This window comes from Thunnus albacares, chromosome 20, assembly GCF_914725855.1.
Source record: "Thunnus albacares chromosome 20, fThuAlb1.1, whole genome shotgun sequence".
Lineage (NCBI taxonomy): Eukaryota > Metazoa > Chordata > Actinopteri > Scombriformes > Scombridae > Thunnus > Thunnus albacares.
Window position 1 is genome coordinate 16,125,136 of NC_058125.1, and position 14,360 is coordinate 16,139,495.

Sequence of the window (14,360 nt, forward strand, 5' to 3'; positions counted from 1 at the left end):
GACAAGCTCGAAGGCATTTTTTTTACAGAGCTTGAATTCTGCTACAGACATCTAATAGCATGTGATTTCTCAAGTGTTTTTGTCTCTGAAATTAAAAATATTCCGCCACATTCAAGCCAAAAATTCCTTCTTTTTTATTCCAAGAGCGCTTTAAAAACCCCTCTTGTGGCTGCCATTAATCATTAAAGCTTCCACATTTCTTCTCATTGAAATAGACCCACTTATCTTATTACTCAATAGCCTATAAATGTCTTGCTGATCAGGCGAAAGTTAAACATATGCAAGTGTTTTTTGATTGATAACAGGGGTGCTGTTTTCGGCAACGGCTGTCAGGCTCTGACACAGCGCTTTGAGTTATTAGGGCAGAGAAGGGCGACCATAAATTTCGACCGTCAGGCAAAAACTCCTTTATTGTGGACGTGATGGATGGCTCGCCGCAGCAGACACCAAATTCTCGGCTTTATCCTTAAATGGCTGCACATTTTTTCGTCGCCGTTATTCATTACTTTTAAACAGAAAGCTTGAAATCTCCTGCTAGTATTTCACACAGGGACACGTTTATGAATCACTCAGAGTCCGTGCAGATACAAGCGTTTACAAGCAGGGTTAGGTATTTCAAGTCGATGATTATACAGTTCCACAGAGCTCTAAACTCACTTTTGCAAATGAGGAGGAGGTGTAAGCAGAGTGCAACATGCAAACTTTGTTGATTTAGTAAAATCTCTGGCCACTTTCTCTCCAAGATGCAAAATAAAACCTTCCATCCATTCTATCCATCAGGTATGATATTTTTTATTCAGAAAAAAATAAAAACGTGTAAATGTGTTTATAAGACTCATCTTCAATAATAATATTAAAAAGCTTATTTTATTTTATTTTTTCATCATCTTATCACTCTCCTTGTCCTTGACAAAAAAAAAACAAGACAATACATAAAACTCTGGGCAAATAATGAAAACCATACAGGTTGATTAAAAAAAAGACAATAAATAGTTTTTAGAATATTATTCACTTTTTGTAAGGACATATTTTTCAGAAGGTTATGTTTACCTATTATGGAGTTTCTTTGAATTTACCGAGGTTCATATAAAATTTTAATGAGCTAATTTTGTGGGGTGATTATCCTCCACCTGCCTCCATTGCTGAAGTGGCTCAGGATCACTCTTAGTCTTGATTTAATGCACAGTAGTAGTGCTCATGTACGGAAACAACACCTTATATGTGTGCTGGAGACAACTTCACAATTTATCAGTGGAGGTGATTTAAAAATAATGGCAATTAAAGTCACAGTGGCAGGAGCCGCTATTGTGACTGTATTGTATAATGCATAATTGTATAATGTGTATTGTATAATTCAGCCCCGCAAGTAGGATGGTTACTATAGGGCTGATTAAACAAATGCATATCATAGTGTAGTTCACGTCACTTTAAAGAACCATTAAATTTGGAACTCTGACCTAATGATGAAGTGTAAAAGTGACATTTTTGTGACATCTGCTTATCTTTTCCAGACACTTTGCAGGCAGTAGTGGAACAGCAGCATGGAGGTAAGTCTGTGCTCCAGTCTGAATATTCTGCTCTTTTGACTTGCACATGTACATTAAAACATCCCAAAGGACCTGTAACAGAAACTGTTAGAGAAAAAAAAAGGAAAAACTTAGGTGCAAAAGCCCTTGACATATAGCTTTCAAAAAAAGGATATGGTCGATAAATGCAGCATTGTAATGCTAAGCAAATGGAATAAGAAATTCCCTCGACATGACATGAAAATTCACCTTGTGGCAGCCGGCGCACGGCTTGCCACGTCGGCAGCTAGACAGGCCGACTGGAACTGACAGGTAAAAAGGGGAGATGATGGTTAGAAGGTGCTATTGTTTCATGCCGCTTTCTTGACCTGTCAGGTCCTGGCGCAGAGGCCTGGATCGAGGACCTCCTTGTCACATGAAAACAGTCTTAAAAGGCCGTTATCCAGACTATGGTGATTGCTCCTGTTTAATTGATTTGCTTTGCACTGAGGCCTGTCACATTAATAATGGTTAAGTACAGCCCCAGTGTGTCACCCAGAGTGGTGCGTCTATCGGGAAATTAACAGCCTTAACTAACTGCTGTCTGTGAAGCAAGAACTGTGTGATCATATGAGATGCAGCAGTTTTATACTTGGGCAAGGCATTTATAATATAACAGCTCTATTTATGATATGACTGTATCTGTACATGTTCTTCTTTTTTCCCCCTACCATATATTTTTTTTTAAAAAACCTGCCACAGTTTGACCTCTTCATTTAAGTAGTTATATAGATGGCTATATTATATCCCCATCTCATTATGAACTACCATCCAGAGTAAAACAGAGCTACGCTGACAAGTAAATGGTGTTGAGTGAATAAGACTCAAATTACGCTCTCTAACACTTCACAGGAGCCTTTTGACAGGTTGCAGCAGACATCAAGTCTCTGATATTTCCATGACTGACTGACAGCTTGAAATTGCTCCCATCACCTTGATAGTATGGTAATGCACCTTGCATGTGGACTGTCTTTAAAGTGCAGGAAATTAGACTCCAAGTTGAGAGTCGCCTTTCAACCAAATATGACAAGAAAATAGACTGCTTTTCTTCTGCGCCCAGAGAGGGAAAAAAGGCCCCACAGAAGCTGGCAGAGAATAAGAGGTTATAGGAGAAAGTGTCAGAAAGTATTACGGATATTATGTGTTTAAGACAGGACATTTCAGATACTTAGAAGTCATACCCATTCCCCTTGACTACACCCAAGATCTTTTTTCCCCCCGTCTGTGTCAAATACTGTAGCACTGACATCATTTGCAAGAGCTCAACTCGGAGCTGACACGAAGAACTTACACTATCTCGCCGGAAGTCAGACGATGGAAGCGCAGCATGACAGAGAGAGTTAGAAAAGTTGAGGTGCAGCCAAGATCACGGCGGTGAAGGGTCTTTTTCACTTTGTCTCCTCAATTAGTTAAAGTTGGTCAGGAGTAGCAAGTAAAGCCTATGGAGATTATATGCTGTCGTCCACTTGCCATCAGGTAGGTGAGGATCCTGACGGGTTGTAGTCATGCTGTAGAGAGGAGTTAACTTCACCTACCCTCCCTGTTAGCACTGGAACTAATGGCTCAATTCAACCTGACAGCTGCCACATTACTGGCTTAGAACTTTGTGGAAACTTCATGAAGCTCCTGTAAGACCTACTGTACTGTATCTACTCGTCTGGTGGCTTTGGGAAAAGAGACACTGCCATCGTTTCCACATTTGATGACATTTAAGTATGGCCTGTGACTTAATTTAGCTAATTTTGATCACAATAAGGGCCCCGTCTAATGATTATTTTCATTATCGATAAATTTGTTGCTTGTATTTTCAATTAATTGATCAGTCGTGACAGAAATTGATGTAAAATGCTAATCACCATTTTCTAGAGGCCAATGTGTTTTGTCTGACCAACACCAAAATTTATTTTTATATAAAAGCAGTAAATCCTCACATTTAGAGAAGCTGGAAACAGAGAAAGTTTGGCATTTTTTGCTTGATAAATGATTATCATAACACATTTCCTGTCGCTCCACTAATCGATTAGTAGACTAATGATTTCAGCCATTTTAGCCAATGATAATTACTTGATTTATATGTAAGTATTGAATCTCAAATGAGGCAGAAAGATGCCACACAAGGTACATTTGTTTGTGAAGCGGTCCGTGTAGAATCAACATTCTCCACATCTGCACACATGCAGCTCTATATGCTGATCCCTCACATTTACTTGTCTAGATTTAATTTATGGAGCCTAAGCCGGGGTGAAAATGTACAGGTAGCGTGTTATGACACTGGAAGCACTGTGCAGGTTGGGATGAATGTCTGTGATGGGCAGATTATTCAGACTAAAGTAGGCCTAAAGAATGATCTTGTCACATTTCACAGGCAGGATTAGGGATACGCAGGAGGAGCGCTTCAGTCAGGAATTAGCGTCATGTGGTCGGCTGGAGACAAGCATGCAAGGTATTCGCAGAGACAGGCTTGGACACTTACTGCTCCATTTGTCTACTTAGTGATCAAATACTGAGGTTGATTGTTATTTCTCTGTCGTTTGGGGTTTATTTGATAAGCGTTCATCTATACGTATTTCCATGTTGTGAAATTGTGTGAATTTCAAAGATCAGAAGACCCCGTGGACATCCATTTTGCTTCTTTTTATACAATTACATATACATTTGCAATAAAACATTAGACACAACACATGATGTCATGTTGATGTGTTGCCCATAGCAGCACCTACTATATTTGTGGCTTTGCATTTTAAATGGAAGTGAGCATGAGTGTCTTCAGGCTATCAGAATGAGCTATTACCACGATGATTGAGGAGAGAGGGAGCGAGTGAGCTAAAAGACAAAGTAGAAGAGGCCTGACAAATGAAATCAAACTTCATAAGACCTGCCAGTGGTGTCAGTTGTTATCCATATCTCAAGCGCATTATGGTACTGCAACGCAGCGTACTGCCTTCTCATCTGTCGGCTCAAATTCATCACATTCTCGACTGTTTCTTTTAAGTCACAAGTGTCAGTGTGAAGAGGACTCTTAATTGACAACTGAGTGGCACAGACGTGGACCGCTGCCTTTATTTTGGTGCCAAGAAGGGTTGTGTTGTTTTGATGAGCTATTATTGGCAGAAGCCAGTAGCAGATAGCAGTCGGCCTGGAAATGGGAAGTGACATTAGACAGAGAGGAGCTTGTCATTGTCTTCAGGCGAGTTGAATCTCGCTGTAAGTTAGGAACAGCCTGTTGAAATGTCACTCAGGAGACTTTCTTATCTTTTGAGCGGAGACATTTAGGTTGATTTGGTGAAATTTTAGGTGGAAACTGTTCGGTTGTTGAATAGCTGAAATAAGTTGGCATGGTTTCAAGAAGATTCTTTCTGGTAAATTAGATGTATTACACAGAAAGCTATCATGAGTTTCCAGCCGTGAAATGCCAAACATTTAACATCTGTAGCCCCACATGTGCCACATTAATTCAACATATTATCCATTCATCAATTTCCTTGGAAGACTCTGCATCATAATATTGGGTAAAGGTATATATAATTAAAGGTTTGGTTCACCCAAATTATACAAAAACATATTTTGTAACATTCCTCTAGTTATGCAGATAATTTTGGTTTTATTTGTCCAGGCTTAAAGATATACATTTGCCTCCATACCTAACACAGTGGACGTGCTCCAAGTATCTATATTCACAGAACTCCAAAGGAAGAGCTATTTCCGGCTTGGCTGGTTCTGAAAGTAAAAGTTTGTATGGACATGAATCTCCTGGGTGAATCACCAGCACAAAAGATTGCATTAGAAAAATATCTGGTTCTAGATAAAAAGTCGAATTTAAAAACCTGTGGACATAAAAATGTTGTGGAAGAAGTTAACTATGACTCCCAGGGTGCCTTTCGGCAAAAAAAACATCCAATCACTGATCTTAAAACTCTGTTTCGTGTGCTGCTAACAGCGGGTGGAAGCTAAAGATTACACTGTTGAGAAAACTAATACTGTGTCGGCTTTGGATGAATTCAGTAACTATGGCGCCATGTTTTGTTTACAACTGCAATGACAAAGCATTTTGAGTTTGTTACCGCCCTGATTCACGCCTCTGACGGGCTTCTTCTCCATAGCAACAGCTGCCGAAACTCATGTGTATTGTAGTATTTAGAGCTATCTGCCATGCCAAACTGACAAAAAACATGATTTCTTGTTGTGTAAGTTAAAATAAATAAAACCAGTGGTCATAACATAAACCTATAAGATCATTCGTTTATTCAGGACACTCGTGTTTCTGTTTTTAGTAACGTGTTTATTAACATTGAGTGGCTAGATACAAGAGGTAAGAGAATATATTTGTGTGTAATGTGACTTTAACATGGCTCGAAGGCCCAGATTGCACTCACCATAACAACTAATGTAAACTGTTCTTGATTTTATAACCAGCACTCCAAGCACATCTGGCATTTATAAGCCGCCCGCTGTAAATCAATGAGCCGTCTATAACATATAGCTCAATAGAACCACTTCATAATCCCAACATTCTCCTCTAATATTCACTCAGCTGGAGTACAGTGTAAATAAATAGCTCTCAGCACAGTGCATCTTACTGTACATTGATCAGAAGCACGAGACCCCAGGCAACAATGCACACAAGAAAAATGGCTTCCTTATTTTCACTCATCCGAGGCTCCATGCAGCCTTTAATAGACAGAATCAGAATGTCTGCTGTGGTGTTGCAGGCTTTATGAGACCATTACCGCTTTTTATTGTGTATCCCTGGACTAATGGCTTTCTATAGTCCCCCTGATCTACGGCCTGTCAGCTTTGTAGCTGTCCATTAGAACGGGAGGTTGACATCAAGCCAGTGGTTGAAGTGCCCACTGTTAAAAATAAGGAAGTCGTGTCACACACATAGACGCCAGGCTCCTAAAACCTCTGTTCCAAAACACATTCAAGGCTGCTTGTTTTCCAGTCTGTTTCTGTCTTTTCATATGCTGCCCTTCATGTGCAGCTTCAATAGGTCATTTACTGTGGACAAATATAACACTGTTTGCTGAGTGATGGAAATGACACATGTTCACAGTGGGTACTAGGAAAAATGAAAGTCTGTCAAATCCATTAATAGGTATTAGCACTTAATGGAATCAGCTGCATTAAACTGTTTTTATGGCTGCTTTATCATAGTACATAAACTGAGGTCCTCGCACTTAAACACATAATTAAATATTAGTTTGTCATTAGGATTTTATATTTAGCTTTGATTTTGTATCGTGTTTATGGGTTGGGTGTCACTCACACATGGGGTTTACTGGTGCTGACATCAGTTATACCTGGCAAACCACTGTGTTTTTTTCCCAAACAGCAACTATCATGGCTTGAAGCTGAAGCCAGTGTGGAAGTACCTTAAAGGGATAGTTCAGATTTTTTTGAAGTGGGGTTGTGTGAGGTACTTATCCATAGTCAGTGTATTACCTGCGGTAGATTTGGGTCGGCACGCTCCCAGTTTAAAGAAGCAGACAGGAGTACCAGCACGGAAACTAAGCAATGTACTGCTGTGGACAGGGCCAGCAGCAAAAAATGTATTTTAGCCACCTAAATAAAGGCTGACCTAAAAAAAAAATCAATATCAGTTCAGTGTATGCTATATTTAGAATATTTTCACTGCTTTACCTTACTGTCAGCCAGCTCTTTCCTTTGGCACTACATTTTCTTAACCGTAGGTCTTCCGTATTCCTACGCATGCCGCGCCACAGCAGCACTTTCTGACCCAAACAGCTGATCTATGTTATAATACAGAATGCAGCATACGTAGGAATACTAAATTTCTATAGTTGAGAAAATGTAGTACCAAAGGAAAGGGCTGTCTGACGGCAGGGTAAAGCATTGAAAATATTCTAAACATAACATACACTAAACTGATATTGATTTTTTTTTAGGTGGGCCTTTATTTAGGTGGCTAAAATACCTTTTGATTCTGGCCCCGTCCACAGCAGTCCATTTCTTAGTACTCCTGTCTGCCTCTCCTGATAAATGAAATCAAACTCTCAATCGCTAAATTTAGTCCCTCTAATAAGTGTGCTGGTGGTCATTTCGGAAATGATTGCTCCATTAATAAGATTGGAAGACTTAAAGTAGCTTTGATGTCTGCCGTGTGGGCGTTGATTGACAGCTGTGATTGACAGTTCACTCACCTGCTGCTGTCTCCACCACCAGGATTTGCACTGAGTCAGACTATAGTCTCAATATTTCACTATGTTTAATGTTACTTGATTACAATACCTGCCCTGTTAGCACAATTTAGCTAAAGTAGCTAACCTTAGCTCCAGTATGCACGGCTTGGTGTTCCCAGTAAGCCAGCGGTCACTTTGGTCCAAGGTAGTACGGCTTTTCCAGAGCGTGAAAAGCAAAACCCCACACTCCTTTATTTGGAAGGTCCTGGCTCCAAATGGAAAAGATGGGGCCGACTGTAAGCTGCAACTCAAACTGGCTCTAATGCAAACTAGTGGCCAACGTCACACCTTGCCATGTCCATCTTTACATACAGTATACGTGTTTTTCCTTCAAATAAAGTGGTTTAGTTAATCCAACTAAACTGTTGGCATGTTTACAACCTTTTTTGAAATGTCTGACCGCTTTCTTGACCCATTGGACATCACTGTAATGTTCCCAGTAGAATACTGTCATAACAGAAGGAAACAATGGCCAAACCAGGTTGTAACACGGCTGTAATAAGCTGTTATTATCCTTTAAAATGAGATGGAAAGAAATGATGGAAATTCTTCCATTTTTTTTCTCTTTACATTCTCTCGTGAATGCAGATGTAGAGAATTTGGATTTGTAAATGTGGATCAACCTTTGATTAATCAGATAAAAAAAAATCTAATCAACTAGACTCAGATGATTAGTTCAAATAAATGAAGGGCATTTCCAAAAAATCAAAAACACAAAGATCAGAGATGAAAATCTGAAATTTACCTGCACTTTGTTGCCGTTACCTGCTAGGATGAGCACATGCAGACAAACAGGAAGGAATGTTTAATTTAAAGGGGATCGTAAATGGATCACTAGACAAGAAAGCCACCTCAGACTTTTATCTCTGTTGGCTCTTGTATGACCTTTCATACCGCATTTTGTTATGTACAGCTGGGCTAACTTTAAAGCCTGCTCAGTTGCAGGACAGTGCTCTTACCTCAGATAATCTGTCCTCAATCTTCCATAAACCTCACTTTATGAGCTCATACACAAGGATCATCCATGTTGAATTAGAGCAAAAAATGTAACCGTGACAATTTAACTTCCTTCAGATGTTCTTACAGGAAATCACATTGAACAAAACACGCTGTGCAGTTGCTGCACACGATACGTAATTAACAAAATTTACTCTGAAAACCACAGATACCTCGTCAATATTTCGCTGTCTTTTCTTAATTGTTAGTGCTGCATCAGAGCCACAGGCAGGGGTTAGGCAGGTGATCCCTGATGGGGGTGGAGCTGGTCCTGCTTCACTCAAAATCAATTCTGGCCTTTGGTGTTGGGAAGCCAGCGGGGTTGGGGGAGCGGAGGGGGAACACATGTCTGACACCTCCTGACTTTTTCATGAGGTACTGTTTGAAGTTTTAAACCCCCACAGAGGATTCTTGGGGCGATGAATATAAAAGGAGGTGCAGCTTAAAGCTCAGGCATATTATCATCAATGAAGACCGTTACCCAGTTTGATGAGGAGAGTCAAAGTCAAGACTGGGAAGAATTACTCACAACGTTACACCTTTTAAAAAGCTAATTTATTTAAACATCACCACAACGGCTCTTCAGTAACGGCATGTGTTTTCTCTCGTGATGGACATATTTTCATTATAAGCTCCTCTTTAAGTTGTCCTTGTCCCGAGTGGTTCTGTTCTCTCTCTGTTCACGCGCTGTGGTGGGCACAAAGAAGAAGAGCATGACCTCAAAGCATCTTTTGTTGCAGAGGCAGTGGAGGGTGGTGGCTGTGATTCATGTGATGGGGTGAGGAGGTGTGGTAGGTACTGAGGAGGGTGGGCCGACAATGACAAGCTTGAGTTCTGCAGTGCTGGTGGTCCTGTCTTTCAGCTGTTTTTTGAAATAACTCTACTCTGCCATTATCTACAAAATTGTTTGATAGTGACATGTTCATCTCCCAATGTGTTTAAGGTGTATATGTGTGTTTTGACATCTCGGTAGATATCCAGCAGTATCTTAATAACCAGTCAACCGAGATTTGTGAAATTTGGTGTTAGGTTAGGCCATAGGTCAAAGAAGAAGTGACTAGTTTTGGGCACGGATCTGTATCAAACAGATTTACTATGTGACCGTTTATAAAGTACTTATGTAACCTTAAGTGTGGATATTCTATATTTTTCTTGTTGTCAAAAAATTCCATTAAAAAGACCAAAATCAACAATGAGTTAATCCTTTTAACATGCACTCTCTTTGTAACCAAAGTCTAATATATCTTCTTCTTCTGTGCCATAGACCTCAAAAAACAAATCTGTGAGCCACACTGTTGTGGGTCACATGTTCCTTCATTACGATGAACACGGGCAATGTAGTTTATGTTGAGTCAATTCCACATACACCGTCCTGCTGCTGTAAATACTCACCAGGGCACCAAATGTGCATTAATCTGCCAACAAATGTGCAATTTACACCTGCTTGAGTAAAGTTTACTAAAACCCACAGTGCCCAGCTGTTTGGGAAATTACTGAGCCATATGTAAAATAAACCCGAAGGCTTGAGGCTGGATACCACAGACAAGCTGGGGAAGTCATAAAGTGTTGAGAGACAGACTAACACATTGTTGGTTGTGGTCTTATCATGGGATTTGATGACAACAGCATAGATATAGATGTATCTTTTAAGTGCAGTTTAAAATAATCATAATAATTTCAATTCGTTGATTCAAAGTAAATTTATGAGCAAAGGAGCTGCCAATTTCCACCATGACAGAATTTTTTGCCTTTTTTCTGTCATGATTTTTCATAACTCCTTTTTCACCCATACATCCCACAAATTTCAACTAAATATGGTACATAAAATATTTGGATCAGCCTGAATGAAGTACTTTTTTACATGCCTTGGTTGCCAATATTGTGTATTTGTGGCCCATTTAACATTGATTGGCATAATGAATTAATGCAATCTGCACAATATACAATTGCAGTCGCATGTTGCTACAGCAAGATGGTAAACCTAAATGTCTATATTTAAATGTGGTCATGGGTCTAAATCACATTAAGTTTTACACGTTAACATTTTAAAAAGTCCTTACATTCCCAGACAGAATGTACAGTCTGTAAAAATCATGGCCGTCATCAGCCAATTGGCATGAATTTCTATCAATGTGTCTATTGATGCAGTTCTGTATGCGGATGCAGATTTTTTTTTAAAATCTAAAGATTTACTTTAGTAAAAGAGAGGATTGTGCATTCAGAGTGTTTTATAGTACGTAAACTGTTTGTTGAAGGAAAGAAAATATATACAGTATTTTTTTTTTACCACACAGTAACTGACATACATTGCATTTAACAGTGCTCCAAATACAAAGAAGTGTCATCTGCTGACTTCCTCTAACAGATGCTGGTGCTCGTCTCGTGGAAGTGCAATGTCCTGGATCTGGTGGCACTGCCATATAACTACTGTATAAATAGATTCATATGACAGAGCCATTTATCTCCAGCCACGAACACATCAACATTAAAAGACAGCTCGCCGAGACCTCTGCGCTTGTTAGGGCAAGATCAGCAGTCCAGATGCCCGAGATGTAAACTCGTGAAGAGAAGATTAATTTATCTGTCATCCCTGCCTTTGACAGTAGTTATAAATCTGATTTAGCTGTAGCAGGGGCCATGAAGAAGGGCAGTTGGACATTAAGATTTCAAAGGAGTGATATCAAGAGGACTAACTCATGACTCACGGTCTGCCACAAACGGGTCAAAAGTTCTTGTGGGATGTACCGTGTGTGTGGTGTGATGTTTTGCAACTTTGGAAAAAAAAAATGTTTCTGCTCATCTCTTCTTCTTCTTTGTGTTATTTTCAAAATGGCGGCAATCATGTGAGGCGCCTTGGACAAAAAGCGGGCACAGGGTGTCAAAGGAGCTATTTACTGGTAGATGGATGGGAACAGGCGATACGAGGTGGTCACATCCTGTGACCATCTGCACGGGAGTCATGCTAGTTATTCAGATCGGACACAGATGCTCGGGTATAACATGAGCCTCTATGCAGATATTTGGATGCGTGACAAAATGCTTAGTGCCACAGTCCATGGAATGTCAAGTGGATTCAGACTTGCCAGCATTTTATACAGGTTCATTTGTGTCATTCGCCAAGATGCTGCTTTCTTTTGTCAATGTGAATTCCCAGTGTTTCTGTTTTTGTGAAATTAACTTTAATTTTAATGTCAACATTTTCCTGTGTGTGAAACATTTACTTCCTTTTTCCTGAGACTAAACATGGGGGTTAAAGAAACTCTTAAGGCTTTTGCTGACACTCAAATTACACTGTTCATAACACACTGCTTTAAGATGCTTAAGGTGGGGATAAAATGTCATACCACATTAAACAGCTAAATGACCTGATCACAGCGATGTGTAGGTGTAGCGTGGGTGGGAGGGGCGACACATGGTGATGAATCTCTTCCTTTGAAGCCCTTTTTTTTCAGCTTGTCTGCATTGCTCTCACTCAGATGAAACCACATTCTTTATATGGTAAACAAGACGGTTTTGGGACAGGAACAAAGAGTGAATAGTGGTTTGTAAGGGACTCTATTGTTGTTGCACATATGGAGGTCAACTGGAATGACACTGAATACACTGAGCAGTCCTATACACTCACTGCTGTGGTGGCAGAAAGTAAGTATATTAACTCAACTGCTGTACTTAAGTACTGTTTTGAGGTACTAGTACAGTATTTGATTATTTCCGTTTTATGTTACTTTATACATCTACCACACTACATTTCTTTTTGTACTTTTGACCCTCCAACATTTATATAGTGAGTAGTGCCTTTTATGGATATAGATCATTTTCTAAAATTTGATGCATCATTTTAAAAGTGTGTGGTAGATGCGCATATCCAAAAAAAACTTTAAAACAGGTGCTAGACCAAAGAAAGAGCGTATAAAGAAAGAAGAATATCTGTACACACTGTAGCTCCCTTTTTCTTTAAATGCAGTTTAATGGGACATCCACAAGTGATGTTTCAAGCTACATCATACAAATTTCTTTTATGCATGTTTTAAATCAACCTACCCAGCAGTATATAAAGCAGTTAAAAATGCTGCTTACATGTTAATCAAACTATAGTATATCATTATGAATTATGAGACCATAATGTATAGTACTTTTTTCATACTTTTACATTTAACTGTTAATACTTCTTAAGTGATATTTTTGAATGCAGAATGTTTACTTGCAATAGAGCATTTTTACATTGGTGTAAAGATGCATTGTATTTCCTTTTTTCCAAATGCTAATATTAACATCCTACTCACCAGAACATATGTGGAAGAGAAAATGAAAGCCAGTTTTTACCAAACTGTCTGTAAACATCCATCACATTGTACAGGCCTACTTCCTGGTTCTAAACTACTGTACTATAGCATTGTGTGCATAGTTTTCCAGTGCAATGAGGGATTATTGTCATTTCAGGTGTTGCTAACAATCCTTAAGAATATCTAACTGCTCAAATTTCTTGTTCCGTTGGACTTTGTTTCATGTTGGGATCAGACTACGTGATATTTTTGTCTTTCATGATGTCTTTCACCATGTCAGATTAAGCAATCATAGTGCCATAAATTCTTGCCGTGTCTTGGTCGGGAGACTGGCAACACTACGAGTATGACCCCGACCAATCATTGTTGACGACCTTGCGCAAGTTCATAGGTCACTGGGGAGGAGGGTTAAGAACTTGTCGGTCATGGCTACAGAAGCTCTATATGTAATGTTGGTGGTCTTGTGTCCCAAAAAGAAAAAGAAAAGAAAGAAAAAAATGACTGTAGACTCGTTCTGTGTGTTACAAAGAGAACAGTATAGGCTGTCTATCCTTCAAAGAGAACTTGAGATAACAAATATGTTAACATGTCAAGAACATTACTTAAAGCCTCCAGATTCTCTGTAAGTAAAAAATTATTGGGAGTTTTGGGAATTGTATACTCTGGTAAATGAAGATACACAGATATGTTTTAATATCAGGTGGTTTCACAATCATTAAAACTGAAGTGCTCTCTGGAGCACATATGTAAACACAGACATAAAAAAGCTGTTCAAAGCTGTTCTCTGCAGCTGTGCAGCCGAGGCTGATTCAGGAAAACCTGCTGTCAGTCATCAGTGACCGTTAACTGAAATCAAGAAAACGGTCACTGGTGACTGACGGCAGGTTTTCCTGCCCGAATCAGCCTGTGGAGGAGGCGGAGATGAGCCGCTGCTCTCCCCGCTGTAAGTGCGGCTCAGCTCGGCCTTACAGCTGCTGAGAACAGCTTTGACTTTCTGTGTCGGTGTTGACGTATGTGCACCAGAGAGCAGTCTGTCACCCTATTGGTTAGAAATGTCAAACTAGGCAGGAAAATACAAAAAATTCTGAAATGCACATCTCTGTTTTTCAATTATGTCACACTTCAAGGCCCGTTCGGCCCAATACTGGAAATTTATTGGCGACAACAAAGTCGTTTCTAAGTCGGGCTGAATTCCTGTTGTCTGATCCCGGCATTACCGATGATGCCATGTTCCTAGATCTCAGCAATTCCATTGGTGAATTCAATATTATAAATGCAAGAAATTAGGGTCAAAACTACTTTAAGTAGAGGATCTC

General features: G+C 39.6%; 1 long non-coding RNA gene across 2 annotated transcripts in view; it reads left to right on the forward strand.

Annotated features, from left to right (window-relative positions):
• The window catches only part of LOC122970758, a 155,077-nt gene that overhangs the window by 37,812 nt on the left and 102,905 nt on the right, over window positions 1–14,360 (forward strand). For both annotated transcript variants that reach the window (XR_006399320.1, XR_006399321.1), the window contains exon 3: window positions 1,512–1,547. This is a non-coding gene — a long non-coding RNA (uncharacterized LOC122970758). The remainder of the gene's footprint in view (window positions 1–1,511; window positions 1,548–14,360) is intronic.